We start from the raw sequence: 20,448 nt of genomic DNA on the forward strand, positions 1-20,448 counted from the left end.
TGGATATGATGCTGAGCACGTGCACTCAACTTCTTTGGTTGACCATGGAGAAGCCTGTTCTGAGTGGAACCTGTCCTGTGAAACCACTGCATGGTCTTGCTGCAGCTCAGTTTCAGGGTCTTGACAATCTTCTTATAGACTAGGCCATCTTTATGTAGAGCAACAATTCTTTTTTTCAGATCCTCAGAGAGTTATTTGCAATGAGGTGACATGTTGAACTTACAGTGACCAGTATTAGAGAGTGTGGGAGCGATAACACCAAATTTAACACACCTGCTCCCCATTCACACCTGAGACATTGTAACACTAACGAGTCACTTGACACCGGTGAGGGAAAATGGCTAATGGGGCCCAATTTGGACATTTTCACTTAAGGGTGTACTCACTTTCGTTGACAACGGTTTAGACATTAATGGCTGTGCGTTGAGTTATTTTGAGGGGACAGCAAATTTACACTGTTACACAGGCTGTACACTTACTACTTTACATCGTAGCAAAGTGTCATTTCTTCAGTGTTGTCACATGAAAAGATATAATAAAATATTTACAAAAATGTGAGGGGTGTACTCACTTTTGTGGGATGCTGTATATATATGACCTTACTTGGCAGGATCAGACTGATATACTTCAGGAAAGTTTTCTTCTGTGAAAAGCACACTGGTCTAAAAGAGGCTGCTTCCGGGTGGTAAATCGCCATAGAACAAGCCACTGAGCTGTTGTTCGTTCCTGGTAGAGCGCTTCTCTCTTTGTATGCAAATGATTATGACCCTGGGGAAGTCTCCCTATGGGTGATGGGGGAAACCAGACGTGGACTCCTTGCCCAGTGTGCTTAGAGGAATGTGGCTGCACCTCACTGACGAGGCCCATAGGAGGCCGAAACGATCATCTGGGGTTGTCATGTTCCTTGTTCAGAGGAGAATTGCCTGGTATTTCGGGGCTGGACTGACCTTACTTGGCAGGATCAGACTGATATACTTCAGGAAAGTTTTCTTCTGTGAAAAGCACACTGGTCTAAAAGAGGCTGCTTCCGGGTGGTAAATAGCAATAGAACAAGCCACTGAGCCGTTGTTCGTTCCTGGTAGAGCGCTTCTCTCTTTGTATGCAAATTATTATGACCCTGGGGAAGTCTCCCTATGGGTGATGGGGGAAACCAGACATGGACTCCTTGCCCAGTGTGCTTAGAGGAATGTGGCAGCACCTCACTGACGAGGCCCATAGGAGGCTGAAACGATCATCTGGGTTTGTCATGTTCCTTGTTCAGAGGAGAATTGCCTGGTATTTCGGGGCTGGACTGACCTTACTTGGCAGGATCAGACTGATATACTTCAGGAAAGTTTTCTTCTGTGAAAAGCACACTGGTCTAAAAGAGGCTGCTTCCGGGTGGTAAATCGCCGTAGTGCAAGCCACTGAGCTGTTGTTCGTTCCTAGTAGAGCGCTTCTCTCTTTGTATGAAAATTATTATGACCCTGGGGAAGTCTCCCTATGGGTGATGGGGGAAACCAGACGTGGACTCCTTGCCCAGTGTGCTTAGAGGAATGTGGCTGCACCTCACTGACGAGGCCCATAGGAGGCCGAAATGATAGTCTGGGGTTGTCATGTTCCTTGTTCAGAGGAGAATTGCCTGGTATTTCGGGGCTGGACTGACCTTACTTGGCAGGATCAGACTGATATACTTCAGGAAAGTTTTCTTCTGTGAAAAGCACACTGGTCTAAAAGAGGCTGCTTCCGGGTGGTAAATCGCCATAGAACAAGCCACTGAGCTGTTGTTCGTTCCTGGTAGAGCGCTTCTCTCTTTGTATGCAAATTATTATGTCCCTGGGGAAGTCTCCCTATGGGTGATGGGGGAAACCAGACGTGGACTCCTTGCCCAGTGTGCTTAGAGGAATGTGGCTGCACCTCACTGACGAGGCCCATAGGAGGCCGAAATGATCGTCTGGGGTTGTCATGTTCCTTGTTCAGAGGAGAATTGCCTGGTATTTCGGGGCTGGACTGACCTTACTTGGCAGGATCAGACTGATATACTTCAGGAAAGTTTTCTTCTGTGAAAAGCACACTGGTCTAAAAGAGGCTGCTTCCGGGTGGTAAATCGCCATAGAACAAGCCACTGAGCTGTTGATAGTTCCTGGTAGAGCGCTTCTCTCTTTGTATATGTATATATATATATATATATATATACTGTATATATATGTGTTTTACTGTAGCTTTACTGTACATATTTCACATTCCACTTACAGGATAATGTACTTATTATTGTAAATACATATTTCTATATATATCTATATATACCTATACCTGTATGTCTATTCCTATAGATATATAAGTACATATATGTATTTTACATGAACAGTATCAGATATATATATATATATATATATATATATATATATATTTAATAATAAAAAGTATATTATTTTCTATGTGAAGAACATAGGAATGTAAAATAAGCATCTTGCGCATCGTGTTTCGCAATTTAGATTTAGGGGTAGATATATTAATAGTCGAGCGCACATGATTCGTTGTAGCGAATCATGTTTGTTCGACCTCACTAAATGCTGACAGCATACACTGTTGGCATTTAACTTTGCACAAGCATAAACCGTCCATTCGGCCACCACTAACCAATGCTCACAAGCAGAAATGGCTGCATTGGGCAGAAAAATACATGAAGACTAATTATCAAACAGTCATGTTCACTGATGAGTGCCGTGCAACCCTGGATGGTCCAGATGGATGGAGTAGTGGATGATTGGTGGAAACACTTTGGAAAGTAATTCAAAATGATATGCTCTATCTGAATCATGTAAGAAAAAAAATTGTTTTTTTTTATGTCCTTTAATCATGTCTCTTAATCATGATTAAGGGCCTGATTGTCTCAATACATCTGTTTGTATCTTGACCCATGTGAATTAATTGCAAGAACAAAAAATGCCCGGCTGGTAGATAGCAGAAACACATCATGTAAGACAATGACAAGAGGCGTATATTTCAGCTGTCAATCAACAGTTGATATACCAGTAGTGCATTGCTGCTCCTGAGCCGACCTATGTATGTTGCTCCTATGTATGGATACCAAAAGAACAAAGGAAATTAGATAATAGCAATAAACTGGAAAGTTGTTCAAAATTGCATGCTCTTTATGAATCATGTTCATGAAATTATGTTGTTTTTTTTCTTTTCTAAATGTAAAAACCATTCAAAAAGCCATGCTACTAGCAGTCTTTTAAATTAGTATAGTAGCTAATGAGGCTTGTTTACAATGCACTGTAATGTCAAGGTAAAATGCTGCTCATTTAATAAATATGTGTTACAGTTACTCCAGTTAGCTATTGCCAAAGCTTGCATAACTTAGTACACAGTTTATTGGACCTGTAAATAGAAGTGTAGTGTCCGTGACTTTTTTTTTTTTTTTCTGTTTTATGCTCTTGTCTCCTTGTCTCCTTGTGGAAGATATATGAATTGTAAAGTAACTTGAAGGGCTGATGCTAAGAAATATTTCAAGATAAATAAAGGACAGCTTATGATTTATAGCATTATAATTTGATATTTCTGGAATATGAAATCTATATTATGTTTTTTTTTTCTTCATTGTGAGATGATCTAGACTCTATTGCATAGGAAGCAGGACTTGGAAATTACAACTCCACTGTTTGATTGAGCTCTGCAACTGCACATACAGATAGATCTTAAGTAGACATATGGACTTTTTTCTTCTTTAACCATTGTTAATTCTTGACACTGACATAACACAGTTTGCCATAGCTTAAGGAGCTATATAGAAGTTCTCACTGCGGTGAATCTAAAAACAACTTTCTATTTTTTTCTCCTGTCAAAGACTTCAGACCTCTGATTCATCAAAACTAATCATTAAGCTCCATAAATAGTCTTTGGAAGTTGTAGAATACAATCCTATTGAGACCGTAGGCCTAGTGAAGGTATGTGAAAGGGTCAGATTTGTCAGTATAAAATACATTTCACAGAGAAGGTGAGCTGAAGTACATGACATACTGTACATTTGATCAGTGCTATGGGCCTCAGGTTTTTAATGTATCAACATGCATCAACCCTATTGGGTTGATGGAAAATACACTTACAGCTTTTAAGACTGTATTTAAAGGCAGAAAGAATGGACTAGATTACAAGTGGTGTGCTAACTGTTGAGCACAAGTCATATCGTCTTTTTGCACTCAACAGAAATAGCATTCATATTACAAGTTGAAAGTAAACGTGATTTTATAGAGAGATGTGCGTTAAATAAATATGCACTAAACACAACATAAATACATTGAACATTACAGTTACACTAAAATAAGCACTATCTGATAAAAAATATTCATAAAAATATTAATTAAAATTATAAGAGTTAAAATGTATATAGTATATAACAAGGTGTTAGACTGCAAAGGGCTATATTGTATATATGCATACATATACATGTCTAAATAAGTGCATGTATGCACATATATATATATATATATATATATATATATATATATATATATATATATATATAGTAAATATGTATGCATAGATGTGTGTACATATGTATTTATGTGTTTTACTCTATATTTAGTGTACATATTTCACATTCTAATGTTCTTCACAAAAGGAAAATGTTATTTTTATAGTAAATATATATTAATATATGTGAAAAAAGTGAGAGAACAGCACCCCTGAGATAGAACAAAAGCTAGAATAACTTCCATGCCTGTTCATTTAAATTTGTAACTCAGGGTGCGCGTTCTTTTAGCACACTGTGCCCCTTCACAGAGAAAAAATATCCTGTAGCATATCAGTCTGATCCTGCCCAATGACCGCCCAGCACCGAAATACCAGGCAATTCTTGTCTGAACAAGGGAAGCAACAACTCCAGACGATCGTTTCGGCCTTCTGTGGGCCTCGTCAGTGAGGTGCAGTTGTATCTCTCTAAGGGCATGGAAGTTATTCTAGATTATGTTCTATCTCAGGAGTGCTGTTCTCTCTTTTCTGATAATTATGCAAATTACTCTTAGGTCTCCCTAAGAGTAATGGGGGAAACCAGACGTGGACTCCTTGCACTCATGCCCTTAAAGAGATGCGACTGCACCTCACTGATGAGGCCCACAGAAGGCCGAAACGATCGTCTAGGGTTGTTGTTTCTTTTGTTCAGAGAAGAATTGCCTGGTATTTCGGCACTGGACGGTCATTGGGCAGGGTCAGACTGATATGCTACAGGATATTTTTTCTCTGTGGAAAGGCATAAACGTGTGCTAAAAGAACGCGCACCCTGAGTCAAATTTCCATCATTTTAATTAGTTGCTGGCTTTTTTTTCCTCCACTTTTTTGTGTCATTCCAATACAAACAAAAGAAATAAACATGAGAATGCCTACACATTTGTCATTGCAACAATGTTCTCGATGAAGTGGTGCATTATCTGACAAAAAAAGGAAGGGGTGCCAATATTTTTGCCCATGACTGTTCAAAATAGCCCAAAGCCATTAACAATCGTGCAATAAATGTTGAAAGTTGCAAAGTTTTCTACAACTGCCTTCCCCCTAAGCGAATACTTTCCTTCTCATTGCTGTTCAAGAAATTACTGTCAGAGAAGTCTGCAAATAAATGTTCACAGTACACATCAGCTGAGAATCTACATAACATGATGAATGCGATAAATTCAGGTTAAAGGTGTAAGCAATAACCTAAAACATGATCCAACAAGTGGAGCCGCAAAACTATTACCATTGTTATGCTCAAGTTCAATTAAGAGCTCTTCTATTTCTGCTTTAAAAATAGTTATATTGTATCTCTTGAGCGATAATGAAAGACGATCTAACATCTTGATGTTGGATATTGTGGGTGGGCTAAATACATTACATAATAGACTTCTGTCATGTACCATTTCCTTTAAATCCATTTTAAAAACATTTTCATTTAAAAAAATAATTGTTTTATATGCATTAAAGGGACATAAAACCCAAATGTTTTCTTTCATTATTTAGAAAGAGAGTGCAATTTTTTTTTTAAATCTTTTATTTGTGAACCAAAACATAATTCAGAAAACAGGAATAAAATATTTGTTATCATGTACATAAAAAACAAAAAATAAGAAAAATAAACAATTAAAAACTAGCATGCTATTACAGCGTTATATAATCTTATTACCTTGCTTAACTTAAACATTGTTATGTTAATTCCTCTTAACATATAACTTTGAGATTATATTTCATACAATTCATAATAATGTTACATCTTAACATCTTATACATTTATCTCTGAAAATGTCTTGGGATTTTATTTGCTTTTTTTCCCCTACCCTTTACCTTCTCCCCCACGTGCGAGGAAAAAAAAAAAAAAGGAAGGGGAAACAGTAAAGGATCCTTCCCTCCCCTCTCCCTCACCCGCCCAGCTCCCGATAGCTACCAGTTCACTAGTAAATCTATTTCTGTATTTTTAAAAGGGAAAATTATATGATTTATTTCATTAGGAGAGAATATTTTTAAGAAATTTGCCCAATTATTGAAAAACCTATTGATGTCCTGATCATTTTCTAGGTTTATATCTCTTTGTTCTAACATACATTGTTTTTTCATGCAATTTTTCACTTCAGAGATACTAGGAATTGAGCGACTCTTCCATTTTTTGCAGATTAGATATCTGGTAGCAAGGATAGTGGAGATTACATTTTTTTCATTATTTTGTTTACCAGGTTCTTTCTTTAAACAGAGTACTGTCTGATAGAATGTTAGAGAAAGAGGAGCTATTTTTAGTACATTTCTTAACCAGTATTCCACTTTAAGCCAGAAAATTTTAATTTTTGGACAGTGCCATATCATGTGTGGGAAATCAGCTGCGAAGTATGAGCATTTGGGGCATTTATTAAACCCTAAGTTGCCTAATAGCCTTTCTCGGGGGTAAAACATGCCCTATGGAGGAATTTAACATGGGCCTCTCGCCATGTGGCTGAGAGTGTGTTCTGAGCCACCTTTTTAATTGAAAGTTGCAGAGTTTTTTGATCTATGTTGCACTGAACAATTAATGTGTTCCAGAATAGTGCCAGTTGTGTTAAAACGGAGACACCCTTGTTTGAACCCAGGAAATAATAACATGGTGCAATGGACATATGAGAATTTCTAGTTAATACTAACCAGTCATCAAGTTTGCCCATGCTCCAGTTCCAGCCTTTTTCTTTGACTAATTCCAACGCAAAGTGTCGAAGTTGCAGATAAGCAAAGAAGTCTTGGTTTGGCAAGTTAAACTCTGTGTTTAATTCCTGAAATGATTTAATGCATTGTCTCTCTTTGTCTATTATTTGGTGAACATTCTTTAGACCCGCAGAGTCCCATCTTCTGAAGACCGCAGAATGAATTCCTGCTTGGAATTTAGGATTTCCTAATATCGAGAGATAGATAGAAGCTTTACTGTTAATTAGGAGGAGCTTGGTTATTTTTTGCCAGGCTTTAAGCGGGTTGTAAAATGTTTTAAGCTTTTTAATTTCTGTCGGGATTTCTTTAATGTCTAGATGAGTCAATGCGGAGGGCCAATAAGGATGAGAGACACTGGATTCCAGTTCATTATTTAAAACATAGTTATTACATGAAATCCAGTCTGTGACTATGCGCGCAAGAAAGCAGAGGTTGTAAATCCTTATATCAGGTAAGGCCAGTCCTCCACATTCTTTTGGTACTGAAAGTTTTCCGAAAGAAATTTTTGATCTTTTCCCTTGCCAAAGAAATTCTATAAGTGCACTATTAAATGAGCGGATGTCTTTTCCAAGTAATAATAATGATGTATTTTGAAGAATATAAAGTAATTTCGGTAAGAGGGCCATTTTAAATAGAGCAATCTGGCCAGATAGTGATAATGGCAGGTTTTGCCAATCTTTAAGTTTTTCTTTAATCGTTTTAAGAACTGGAAGAATGTTAAGATTGTAGAGATCGATGCTTTTAACCGGGATATGAATCCCTAAGTATTTAAAGGATTCCGTAACCTGTCGGAAGGGGATATTTGTTACTGAGTTTATATTGTTCCTAAGCCAAAATATTTCAGATTTCGTCATATTTACTTTGTAACCTGAAAAGGAACCAAAGTGATCCATTATATGAAAAAGCTTAGGCATGTTTAATTTGGTATTTGTCATATAGACAAGCAAATCATCTGCATAGAGCCCAGTTTTTATTTCATGGTTGTGAATTTTAATACCATCTGAAGATTGTCTTATTTTAATTGCCAACGGCTCAATAGCAATATCGAAAAGAAGCGGGGAGAGAGGGCAGCCCTGACGCGTTCCTCTGCCTAAAAAAATAGGAGAGGAGATGTTCCTATTTACTATCAATTTTGTGGAAGGTTGGGTATAAAGATTCGCAACAAAATCAGAAAAACTACCCCTGATACCGAAATGATTTAAAGAAGAATAAATATGCTCATGAGTGATTGAATCGAATGCCTTTTCAGCATCAATGGATATGATAGCAAGATCCTGTGTACCCTCTCCCCCACTATCCCTCTCAGATACTGCCTCGTAATACTCTGTCACAACCAAGACCTCCCTAATTTTTGCGGCAGAGTTCCTATTATTTAGGAACCCTGATTGATCTGTATGAATGATTTTTGTAAGAGCCCCTTGTAGTCTGGATGCCAAAATTGCAGCTAAGATTTTATAATTGCCGTTGAGTAGAGCAATTGGTCTATATGACTCCTTATAAGAAGGATCTTTACCTCCTTTGAGTATCAGTGTTGTATAGGAATGCGAAAAAGAGGGGGGGATGGGTTTGCCGTCAATATAGAAACTGTTAAAAAGAATACAAAGATGCGGAATAACTTCAGTAGACACAATTTTATAGAACTCGCTAGGGAGACCATCAGGACCGGCTGCTTTATTGATAGATAAGTTAGATATTATTTTCCCGATCTCTTCTGCCGTGATAGGGGCGTTGAGACTGTTAGTAACTTCTGGGGTTAGTGTAGGATATTTAATTCCACTCCAGAAATCAGCGGATTTCTTTGTGTCATTAACTTTGAGAGTGTAGAGCTCCTTATAATATTGATGAAATACACCAAGAATATTGTCAGGTTTAGTAAGGTATTCCCCTTTATGCTGGAGTTTATCTATATTTGGTTGTTTTTTTTCATTTTTGATTAATTTAGCCAGCATTTTACCAGATTTGTTGCCATATCTATACATTCTGGCCTGGATTTTCAGTTCTTTTTGAGATTCTTGGAATAAGATGAAGGTATCTCTCTCGTTTTTAGCTCTCATATATTTTGCCCAGTTAAGGGGGGTTTTGTTAAGCAAATATTGATTATAAGAATTAAGCAAAAACTTACATGCTTCTTTTTCTTTTAATCTAGTTTTCTTAAGTAGAGCAGCATTGTATGCAATGATTTCACCCCTCATTACTGCTTTCGCAGTCTCCCAGAATAATTCAGGGTTTTCCAAATGCTCTCTATTAAAATGTACATATTCTTTATATGTATTTAAAAGCCGATTTTTAAATTTTGAATCAGATGCAAGATAATATGGAAAAAAGAAACGAGCTGAGTTAGGGAATATATGAGCTAATTGTAGCACGAGAGAGATAGGTGCATGATCTGATATGAGTATAGGCATTATCTCAGCCTTGACCCTTGTTGATACAAGGCGCTCATCAATCAAGAATACATCGATTCTAGACATGGTCTTGTGAGCCTTCGAAAGGCATGTAAACATCTGAGCAGATGGGTTCTGATTCCTCCAAATGTCACATAAAGCTAAGTTAGTCTTGATTTTTCTATACATTTTAGATTCTAAGTTATCTCTTTTTTGTTTCGGATGTTTAGTATCTTGTCTAAGCCTATCTACTGGGCATTGTGGTGCCATGTTGAAATCGCCCCCAACAATCAAAAGACCTTCTGTATAGGATAGGAGCTTCGACTGGAGAATGTTCCAGTATTCTGCATCGAACACATTTGGGCCGTAGACATTACAAAGCATATACATCCTCTGTGCAATTTTTATTTTTAATAGGACATATCTCCCCCCCGGATCGGCGACAAAATTGACAACTTCTGCCTTAATCCTTTTACCTATTAATATTGATACCCCCTTCTTTCTCTTAATACCAGCAGCAAAGTATATTTCTTTAACCCAGGAAGTCTTTAATTTTAAAGATTCTTCAGCAGATAAATGGGTTTCTTGTATGAAACCAATATCAGTTTGGGATTTACGTAATTGTGTAAGGATTGCCTTTCGTTTAATGGGTGTAGAAATCCCTCCTACGTTCCAAGACACTATTTTACATTTATCTATTGGATCCATTTAATATATGAAAAGAGGAGAGGAAGAGAGAAGGAGAAGGGGAGAAGAGACCAAGGGAGGGAGAAAAAAAAAAAAAAAGAAAAAAAAATTAATTTGCCCCGCACGTGGGGGGAAAAGAATCCCACGACCCATGTCTGTTGAACAGCAAGGGTCTACCCTAGTAGGAACCTGAATTTCAGCCATTTTTTTTATTAACTTCCAGTGTTTGTTGTACTCCTGTCCTCTATTTATTAAGTTAAAGGTTCAAGTGTTTTATAGAACTTTTCAGCCTGACTGGCTTCATCAAACCAGTGCGTTCTCTCAAGTGCTATGACCTTAAGTTTGTGGGGGTATATTATCATCGCCCGGTAGCCTTTTTCTATAAATTTGGAGCAAATGGGAGCAAGCTCCCGTCTTTTAGTTGCTGTATCCACAGAAAAATCTTGAAACAATAAGATTTTTGCCCCTTCAAAAGTAATCGGTTGCTGTCTACGATAATGCTGAAATAAAATTACTTTGTCCTGGTAATTCAGTAATTTTGCTATAACCGGTCTAGGGTTATTTCTGCCTTTATTATCTGTACGAAGGGGACCAAGTCTATGCGCTCTCTCAACCAGAATAGGTTGATGTGTGGATGGTATTTTCAAAAGTTTGGGTAATAACTCTGAGATAAAGGGAATAAGGTTCTCATTTTGTTGTTCCTCTGGAAGACCCACAATTCTTACATTGTTCCTTCTGGATCTATTCTCTAGATCCTCTAATTTGTTTTGAATTTTTTGTATGTTAATATTTGCATTTTCAAGTTTGGAACCATGTAGAACTGTTAGGTCCTCCAGATCAGATACCCTTTGTTCCGCTTCCTGCAGTCTAGTAGAAAACTGCCGAACTTCCTGTGTTAACAGGAAAATATCTTGTCTAAGTTCAGTTTTGAGGGCGTCAAATTTAGGGGTAAGAGCATTTGAAATACTAGTAACAAGATTTTGAATGCTTGTTGCTTCTTGTAATTCTGATACATTAGCTATACTTGGTTGTATATCAGTGACAGTTTCTTGCGTGTTCCTAGGTTTCCTATCCTTTTGTCTAGCTGCCATGGCTGGAGAAGGGGTCTTATGTGTAGTGTGTAAAAATTTATCCATAGGTTGGAAAAAAAAACAATAGTGAGAGTTATTGCCGTGAAAGAAGAAGCAAAAAAAAAAAAAAAGAGAAAAAAAAAATTAAAAAAAAAATTAGGGGTGAATGTGAAGTTTTAAGGAGGTAATTAATCCTCCAACTAGAAGGTGAGGATAAAGTGAACTGGTGCAAGTGACGTGGAGGTGGAAGGGAAAAGGGAAGTGCCTATATGGGGGTGCTTAGTTATTTATGTGAGAGGTCCAGCCATAGAGGTAGAAAAAAGTGAGTATTTATTGAAGTGTGTAAGTTTTACCCCACTTGATTACACCTAAAAAAAGGGTGAATTTTTAGATCCTCACTACAGAGTATAAATATCCTCTAATTAATTTTGCGTCTTTAATTCCCTTTGTGTGCGCTTTATTGAAATATATTACCAGTGGATATTCATATAGAGTTATGCTTTAACAAATATTTATTTGTGTACAGGGAGTTTATATTAGCCTATCCCTGTATCCAGATAAATCTTTAAAAAGTTTAGAAAAGTAAATTTGATATAGAGAGTCAATGTTGCAGAAACCTTCTAGGGAGGGCTAATGTTTACTTTAATATTGAAATCCAAGAAGGACTTTTCCTCCCAACCCTCTCTCTTCCCTTTCCCTTTTCCCTTCCTGCTTCAGAAGAGAAGAGAGAATATATAGTTAACAGGCAGATTTACCTTGAACCTAGAACCAATTAGTAGATTATGACAATATTATTATACCCTAGATACTTAGTTTGTGTAAGTTTATTAAGATCTAAAACATATCTTTAGCAGAGACTCCCTTGAGTTATGCCCAGTTGTTAGTGTACAGAAAAAATAAATAAAAAAAATATATATATATATCAGATTCTAAACCTACAAATTCCAGAGGTGTTAATTGCACTGTCCTAGGGGTATAGACCTCTATGTCAGCATAGATATTTCTGAAGAGTGCATAAAAAGGAGGCTAAAAAGATAGGGTTTTTATAACCTCAATAATATATCCAAAAAGTTGCTTCTGAAAGAAGTATATAGGAGGAACAATAGGACTGCTATTAAAAAGGGTTAAATGTTAGCCCCGCAGACCACTTGTTTTTATTTAGACACAATATGAGCTTAATTCTAGATTTAGAAACAACTAGCAATTAAGGTCAGCATTCATTATTTTGGGATAATCTTATAGCCTTATAAAACTCTTATAATAGTGCAGACATTAATAGTACTACATGAAAATATTTATAACAAAAGTGAGGCAGTCTATATCCTGTAGTATATATATTTTCTTCTTTTCCCTCCTCAGGGTACTGGGCAGCAAGTAATAGTCAGTAAAGATCCAACCATATATTGTAGACAAGCATGCAGAAAAGTTACCTGACTTGTCCCAGGAGTTCTAACAATCACCTTGGCCCAGGGCAGTCCCCCCTCACGCAACACCGGTGGGAGAGGGGCGCCTTTCAAAGAGAGAGAACACAGAAGTACAGCTATATTGCTGCAGAGGAAGAGCTGATCGTGGAGCCATGAAGAAAATCCGCCTGGAGACCACAGGAGCGGAGCAGGCGTGGGAGTAATCTTTCCCCTTGGTCAGTGTGGAAAGGGGCCCAAGCGTGCAGCTATGAGGCAGAGCAGTCAGGAAGCCGCAGGAGCGCGCCAGGGCACTACAGAGATCCTCACCTCCAGTCGATGCACGAGGAGAGCTGAGCGTGCGGCAGAGTAGTGGAGCAGCCAGAGAACCTCAGGAGCGCACCAGGGCGCATCGACCCGCACCCCTCGCGCAGCACCGGTGGGAGGGGCCGACAAGCGGGGAAGATTGAGGATTCCCAGTGACTCCGGGCAGGGTAAGCACAGTCACTCTAAGGGCCGCATCCGGCAACCAAGCACCGGTACCATTCCAGACAGGGTAGGTCTTGCAGCAGCAATGCGGGACGTCAGATAGGAAGCGGGTATTCAATCCAGGTATGCGGCAGTATAGATAAGCTCCAGGCAGCTCATCACAACTTATAGCCAGCCGGAGCACTTGATTTAAATAGATATTGCAGGAGCGGGAGCGGCAGAGATGCCTCAGCAAAGTTAGTTAGCCTCAGTTTTTAAACAGCAGTGTGCTGTTCCTTAGCTAGACCTCACATCATAGCTTCAGTCCGTAGAAGTTTCTCATATACAAAGGATAATGTCGTGAATTATTATTTGCTTTTTCTGTGGGTACTTGCAAGAAAAATCAGGTCCCAATAAAAGCTGCAGGAACAGCTTTTTTAGTGCAATGTTATGGCACTAAAGGTTCGAGTAGCAGTATGCAATTTTAAACAATTTTCTAATTTACTTCTATTATCTAATTTGCTTCATTCTCTTGATATTCTTTGCTAAAAAAGTATATCTAGATAGACTCAGTAGCTGCTGATAGGTGGCTGCACATAGATGTCTCATGTGATTGGCTTACCCATGTGCATTGCTATTTCTTCAACAAAGGATATCTAAAGAATGAAGCAAAATAGACAATAGAAGTAAATTGCAATGTTGTTTAAAATGGCATTCTCTACATGAATCATGAAAGAAAATGTTTGTGTTTAAAGCCTCTTTAAGGATAAATATACCATACATTTCTTTATTTACATATAATTGTCATGTGTTTTGTTAGGCAAACTATCAAATGGTAATAATTTACTTCATTCTTCAAAGTGTAACATTTTACAGTGGTATTTTGTATTGCACTAGAAGGATACACTTATGGGGACATGAAACCCAACATTATTCAGATAGAACATACAATAGTAAACAACTCCCTAACAAGGAGGATGGCAATGTATCAATAGTGTGGAAGATGTGAAAGAATAGAACAGGCAGGGTTCTAGGAGATCAGACAGAGAACTAAACATTTTAAAAAACATACAACAGCAGAAATGAGAATGATACAGTAGGCTTGCTTGACATCATAACATTGTAACATGCCCTGGAGTATCTGGAGTTCAGAGATAACAGGTAATCTGAAACTGCTCTAAATGCAATAATAAATATGTAAAGTTTGTACATGACTCACAAATATGTCTATGGGAAATCTAAGCATTTATGTTTGTATATGTGTATGTATATACAGTATAAATATATATTTATATGTGTGTATATATATATATATATATATATATATATATATATATATATATATATATATATATATATGTGTGTGTGTTTGCTTGCCTGTTTTTTTTTATCTATTTCTGTATGTAAGTATATGTGTATGTATATACAGTATAAATATATATTTATATGTGTGTATGTATATATATATATATATATATATATATATTTATTTATATGTGTGTGTGTGTTTGCTTGCCTGTTTTTGATCTATTTCTGTATGTAAGTATATGTGTATGTATATACAGTATAAATATATATTTATATGTGTGTATATATATATATATATATATATATATATATATATATATATGTGTGTGTGTGTTTGCTTGCCTGTTTTTGATCTATTTCTGTATGTAAGTATATGTGTATGTATATACAGTGTAAATATATATTTATATGTGTGTATGTATATATATATATATATATATATATATATATATATATATATATATATATATATATTTATTTATTTATATGTGTGTGTGTGTTTGCTTGCCTGTTTTTGATCTATTTCTGTATGTAAGTATATGTGTATGTATGTATATATCTTTAGAGAGAGAGAGATTGAGATAGAAAGCACTCACTGGATTTAAAACGTAGCTATTATTCTGAACAACTAAAAGCTAACAATGCATATCGGCAGTAGTGTACCATTATGTTTCATGTCATACTGGACACCTTTATCAAATGTGCTTCATAGCACAGACAGCAAGCTTGTAACCTTTTAACAAACCACTTTTACATATTAATATAGCATCTACCAAAAACTTGTGCCGCTTGTAGCCACATCTCTCTTATTATAAAATTATTGTCTGGGCGGCCCTTATTATTTTATTATGACGTTGAATTAAGAAATTGGTAAATCGATTTGCCACAGCGGAATAATAATAATAATAATATTATAACAACAAAAAAGTAAATTAATCTAAAATCATATATACAACATGTAAAATACCATAAAAACAAAAAGCTTAATCTCTCCTGGAGTGCATATTTAGCTGACATGAGATGACTGACAGTTTATGATCTAATAGAAAGCACCAAAGTCCATTACAGTGTTCAATCCTTTCGGGGCTACTGTTTCCAACAAATGCTTCCAATGTGTCTCCAAATGTAACAGTTACTTAGCTCGATCGCTGCCTCTTCTCATAAACAGGAACATGATTCAACAGCATTGTACATAGAGAAGCAGGGTTATGATTGTACTCCATGAAATGCTGTACCACGGGTTGGTCAGAGAATCAAGTGTAGATAACAGCAAAGCAACAGCTCAGAGATTAATGGTAAGTAGATGCAATAATGAGGAATATCTAATGGCCAGATAGCAGGTCAAGATCGACTAATGGCAATAGTTGCAGAAGCATATTTGCCCAGCAGGCTTAAATGTCAAGTCAGCAGCTCAAGATTAAGGGCTTCATTTTTTACGCTTCAATTGAATCTTTAGAGCCCCAGTGATAGTTAAGTAGCTGCGGTATTAAGACTGCTGCCACTTAACTGTGTGGTGAATTTCAGTCATCCCAATCTGATTGAGATGATCAACATCCCCCAGTCACATGAGATTGTCCAAGTGTAAATAGGGGTGGCATTGCACAAGCAGCGGCTTGTGCAATTTTAAGTGCAAGCAGCGAATGCTGCCTGCTCCCTGCAAGGCCGGACGGACAAGGCTCATAATAGCAAAAAGCATCTGCTCAGTATTTAATAAATGTAGTCCTAGCATCTAACTGATGCAATAGTGTGTATGGCCAGCAATATCAATTTCACAAATAAGCCAAGTGTTAGGTTGTGGTCAGTGCAAACAATAGCAGGCATACCCAGCATGATCCAAATGAAAATCATTAGCCAGTAGGGCACAGCAGAAAGAAATATCCAGAAGGTATGATGGTTGGTATAGGTTAGCAAGATACAGCAGAAGATAATGACTAACAGGTACAATGACAGGTATAGGCCAGTAGGTGCTAATGTCTACTAGATGTGATGGTTGGTAATGGTCAGTCTACAAGGTAGCAGGTATAGCTCTTCTCTGATTCTGCTTTAATTGTTCTTAAGGAAGACGAGTGTATTGTTGAAACACGTTGAGCTAATAAAAAAGTTGTATTCAGCTTTTTATCTTCTACAATGAATCTCTGATCCTTTATTTATCTGACTGAAGTAAATCAGTTGAAATTGGGAAGCAATGTTCTGTATTTGCCTTTTAGGGTCTATACTGGAAACTATGTAATACCCGCCTCCCTCTTCTTGTTGAAATCCAGCTTTTTCTGCATTCCAGTGCTGATATGTTTGCACATGTGCAGCAACTCTCCTTCTCATACATCTAGCGAAATTTAGGTTCTAAAATGGTGGCACTCATTATTAGAACGGGGTTCATCAAATGTATTGTGTTTAATGTCCCTTTAAGGGGGGGTTGCAATGTATTTCTAATTTACCAATCTTTTAGAAGAACTATTTCAACAAGTTTTTAAAGGGCATCAAGATCACGTTTAAGCTAAAGTTATTCTTGTTATTATTACAATGGAAAAATCTGACTTTTACATAATGAAACCTACTCATAGATAGAATATGATCCTTAAAATGCTTGTTTACAGTTGCAAGAATGCAAGTAAGCTTTGGACATTAAATGGATGTTTATTAAAAACGAACACAAAATGATCGGAAAGTAATAAATGCTCATTGTAAATTGAACCTGTTAGAAAGCACAAAGAAACTGCCAACACATGAGGCAATAATCAGTAATCATTTATCAATGTACTGTATGTGTGTCATTCTGTTTTTCTATTGGCTGCTTACTTCTTGCGTCCATGACTGTAAAAAGCCTGCAAAAACTGTTATTTCTTGTAATTTTTTGTGTGTTTATTCAATTTGAAATATTAAAGAGGGTATATAATTTATATTATAGCTTTTGTTTTTTGCACATGGGCAAAAATTTGTTTTGTCCAAAAGATTGGTTTCTGGGTTTTTTTAAACATTCGACTCGGCCATGCAGGCATTTGGTTCAAATGAATATTTTATTTGGATTTGTTACCATTATTTCCAATGGGATGAGTTAATATACACAATTAATATTAACAAAAATCTTATATGATTCGAACAATTAAAAGAACCTAGTTTTCAATGTTAAAAGAGCATATAGCTCCAGTATGACTAAAATCCAGCAATTAGTTCCTGACCAGGGGCCCGATCCGATATGCAGTGTCGCCCGCAAAAGCCGGCGACGCCAAATTTTGCACTGGTTTGGTATCCTATATACGGCGTAACATAGAAGTTACGCTCATATATTTCAGCCTTCGGCCGTAGTTTTTTGGCCCATAGACTGGTATACCGAACCCGCGCAGTGTGGTATCCAATATACAGCGTAAGGACTTACGTGGCGAAAATGGAGAAATCTTACTCCATTTTCACCTCGCCACAAAATGCAGGCGTAGTAAGCCTTACGCCGAGTATTGGAGCCGCGTAACTCCCTAAACTGCCTGCAAAATAAAACCTAACACCTAACGCATGCGCAATGTCTATCTACCTGTCAACCGCAATCCCTAACAAAGTGTTTAACCCCTAAACTTCCGCTCCCGGACCAATATTAAATGTATTACCCCCTAATCTGATCCCCTACACCGCCGCCAGCTACATTAAATGTATTACCCCCTAATCTGACCCCCCCACACCGCCGCAACCTATTTTAAATATATTAACCCCTAATCTAATCCCCCTACACCGCCGCCACCTATTTTAAATATAATAACCCCTAATCTCACCCCCCTACACCGCCGCCACCTATTTTAAATATATTAACCCCTAATCTCAACCCCCTACACCGCCGCCACCTATTTTAAATATATTAACCCCTAACCTAATCCCCCTATACCGCCGCCACCTATTTTAAATATATTAACCCCTAATCTCACCCCCCTACACCATCGCCACCTATTTTAAATATATTAACCCCAAATCTAATCCCCCTACACCGCCGCCACCTATTTTAAATATATTAACCCCTAATATGATCCCCCTACACCGCCGCCACCTATTTTAAAAATATTAACCCCTAATCTAACGCCCCTACACCGCCGCCACCTATTTTAAATATATTAACCCCTAATCTCACCCCCTACACAGCTGCCACCTATTTTAAATATATTAACCCCTAATCTTACCCCCCTACACCGTTGCCACCTATTTTAAATATATTAACCCCTAATCTCACCCCCTACACCGCCGACACCTATTTAAAATATATTAACCCCTAATCTCACCCCTCTACACCGCCGCCACCTATTTTAAATATATTAACCCCTAATATGATCCCCGTACACCGCCGCCACCTATTTTAAATATATTAAACCCTAATCTAATCCCCCTACACAGCCGCCACCTATTTTAAATATATTAACCCTTAATCTCACCCCCCTACACCGCCGCCACCTATTTTAAATATATTAACCCCTAATATAATCCCCCTACACTGGGGGGGGTTCTTTTTTTACAGGTAAAAGAGCTGATTACTTTGGGGCAATGCCCCGCAAAAGGCCCTTTTAAAGGCTGGTAATAGAGCTGATTATTTTTTTAATTTAGTTTAGGGTAGGGAAATTTTATTATTTTGGGGGGCTTTTTTATTTTATTAGGGGTCTTAGATTAGGTGTAATTAGCTTAAAATTCTTGTAATCTTTTTTTATTTTTTGTAATTTAGTGTTTGGTTTTTTTTGTAATATAGTTTAGTGTATTTAATTGTATTTTAGTTGAGATAATTGTAGTTTATTTAATTAATTTATTGATAGTGTAGTGTTAGGTGTTATGGTAACTTAGGTTAGGATTTATTTTACAGGTAATTTTGTAATTATTTTAACTAGGTAGCTATTAAATAGTTATTAAATATTTAATAGCTATTGTACCTAGTTAAAATAAATACAAAACCCTAAAATAGCTATAATGTAATTATTAATTATATTGTAGCTATCTTAAGGTTTATTTTATAGGTATTTAGTTTTAAATAGGAGTAATTTAGTTAATAATATTATTTAGATTTATTTAAATAATAATTAAGTTAGGGGGTGTTAGGGTTAGACTGAGGTTTAGGGGTTAATATATTTAAAATAGGTGGCGGCGGTGTAGGGGGATCATATTAGGGTTAATATATTTAAAATAGGTGGCGGCGGTGTAGGGGGGTCAGATTAGGGGGTAATACATTTAATGTAGCTGGCGGCGTGGTAGGGGGATCAGATTAGGGGGTAATACATATAATGTAGCTGGCGGCGGGGTCCGGGAGCGGCGGTTTAGGGGTTAATACATTTATTGTTAGGAGTGAGAGGGGGGATTGCGGATAGAGGGGTATACGTGTCGGGCTATTTTTGGGAGGCATGTTAGACAGTTACAGGAGATTTCATATTTAGTAAGTTTTTTTAGGCGCCCGCAGTTTCTAAAGTGCTGTTAGTCACTGGCGACTCCAGAAATTTGTAGTTATGCTTATTTCTGGACATCGCTAGTTTGTCCGACTTACGGCACTTTAGCAACTGCCGGCGCCGTATATATGATACCCCGATGTGCGAGGTCAAACTACAGGCGGCGCAGGTTTCCACGCTTGCGCCGAAACCTGCGCCGTATATCGGATCGCGCCCCACCCAGCTGTCTTTAACATCAGTGAGAAGATGGACAAATGAATACATCATTACAAATAAAGGAGCTTATTAATCAACCAATGTAACTCCTTTCCTTGGCCACATTCCTGTACCTTTTTTTTCTTCTTCTCCAAAATGGCATGAAAGAATGAACAAATCAGTTTTGTCAAGCAATCATTCGTTTTGTGGATATTTCATCCAATAATCTATTTGACTGATTGTATATTAAACAACTCGAAGATTCAGCAACATTTGGATGACTTTGCATTCATCCAAAGCCCAAATAAACATCTTTACTAGATAATGACTCAAGATAAAGATTCAATAAATCATATTA

Source organism: Bombina bombina, chromosome 8 (genome assembly GCF_027579735.1).
Source record: "Bombina bombina isolate aBomBom1 chromosome 8, aBomBom1.pri, whole genome shotgun sequence".
NCBI lineage: Eukaryota > Metazoa > Chordata > Amphibia > Anura > Bombinatoridae > Bombina > Bombina bombina.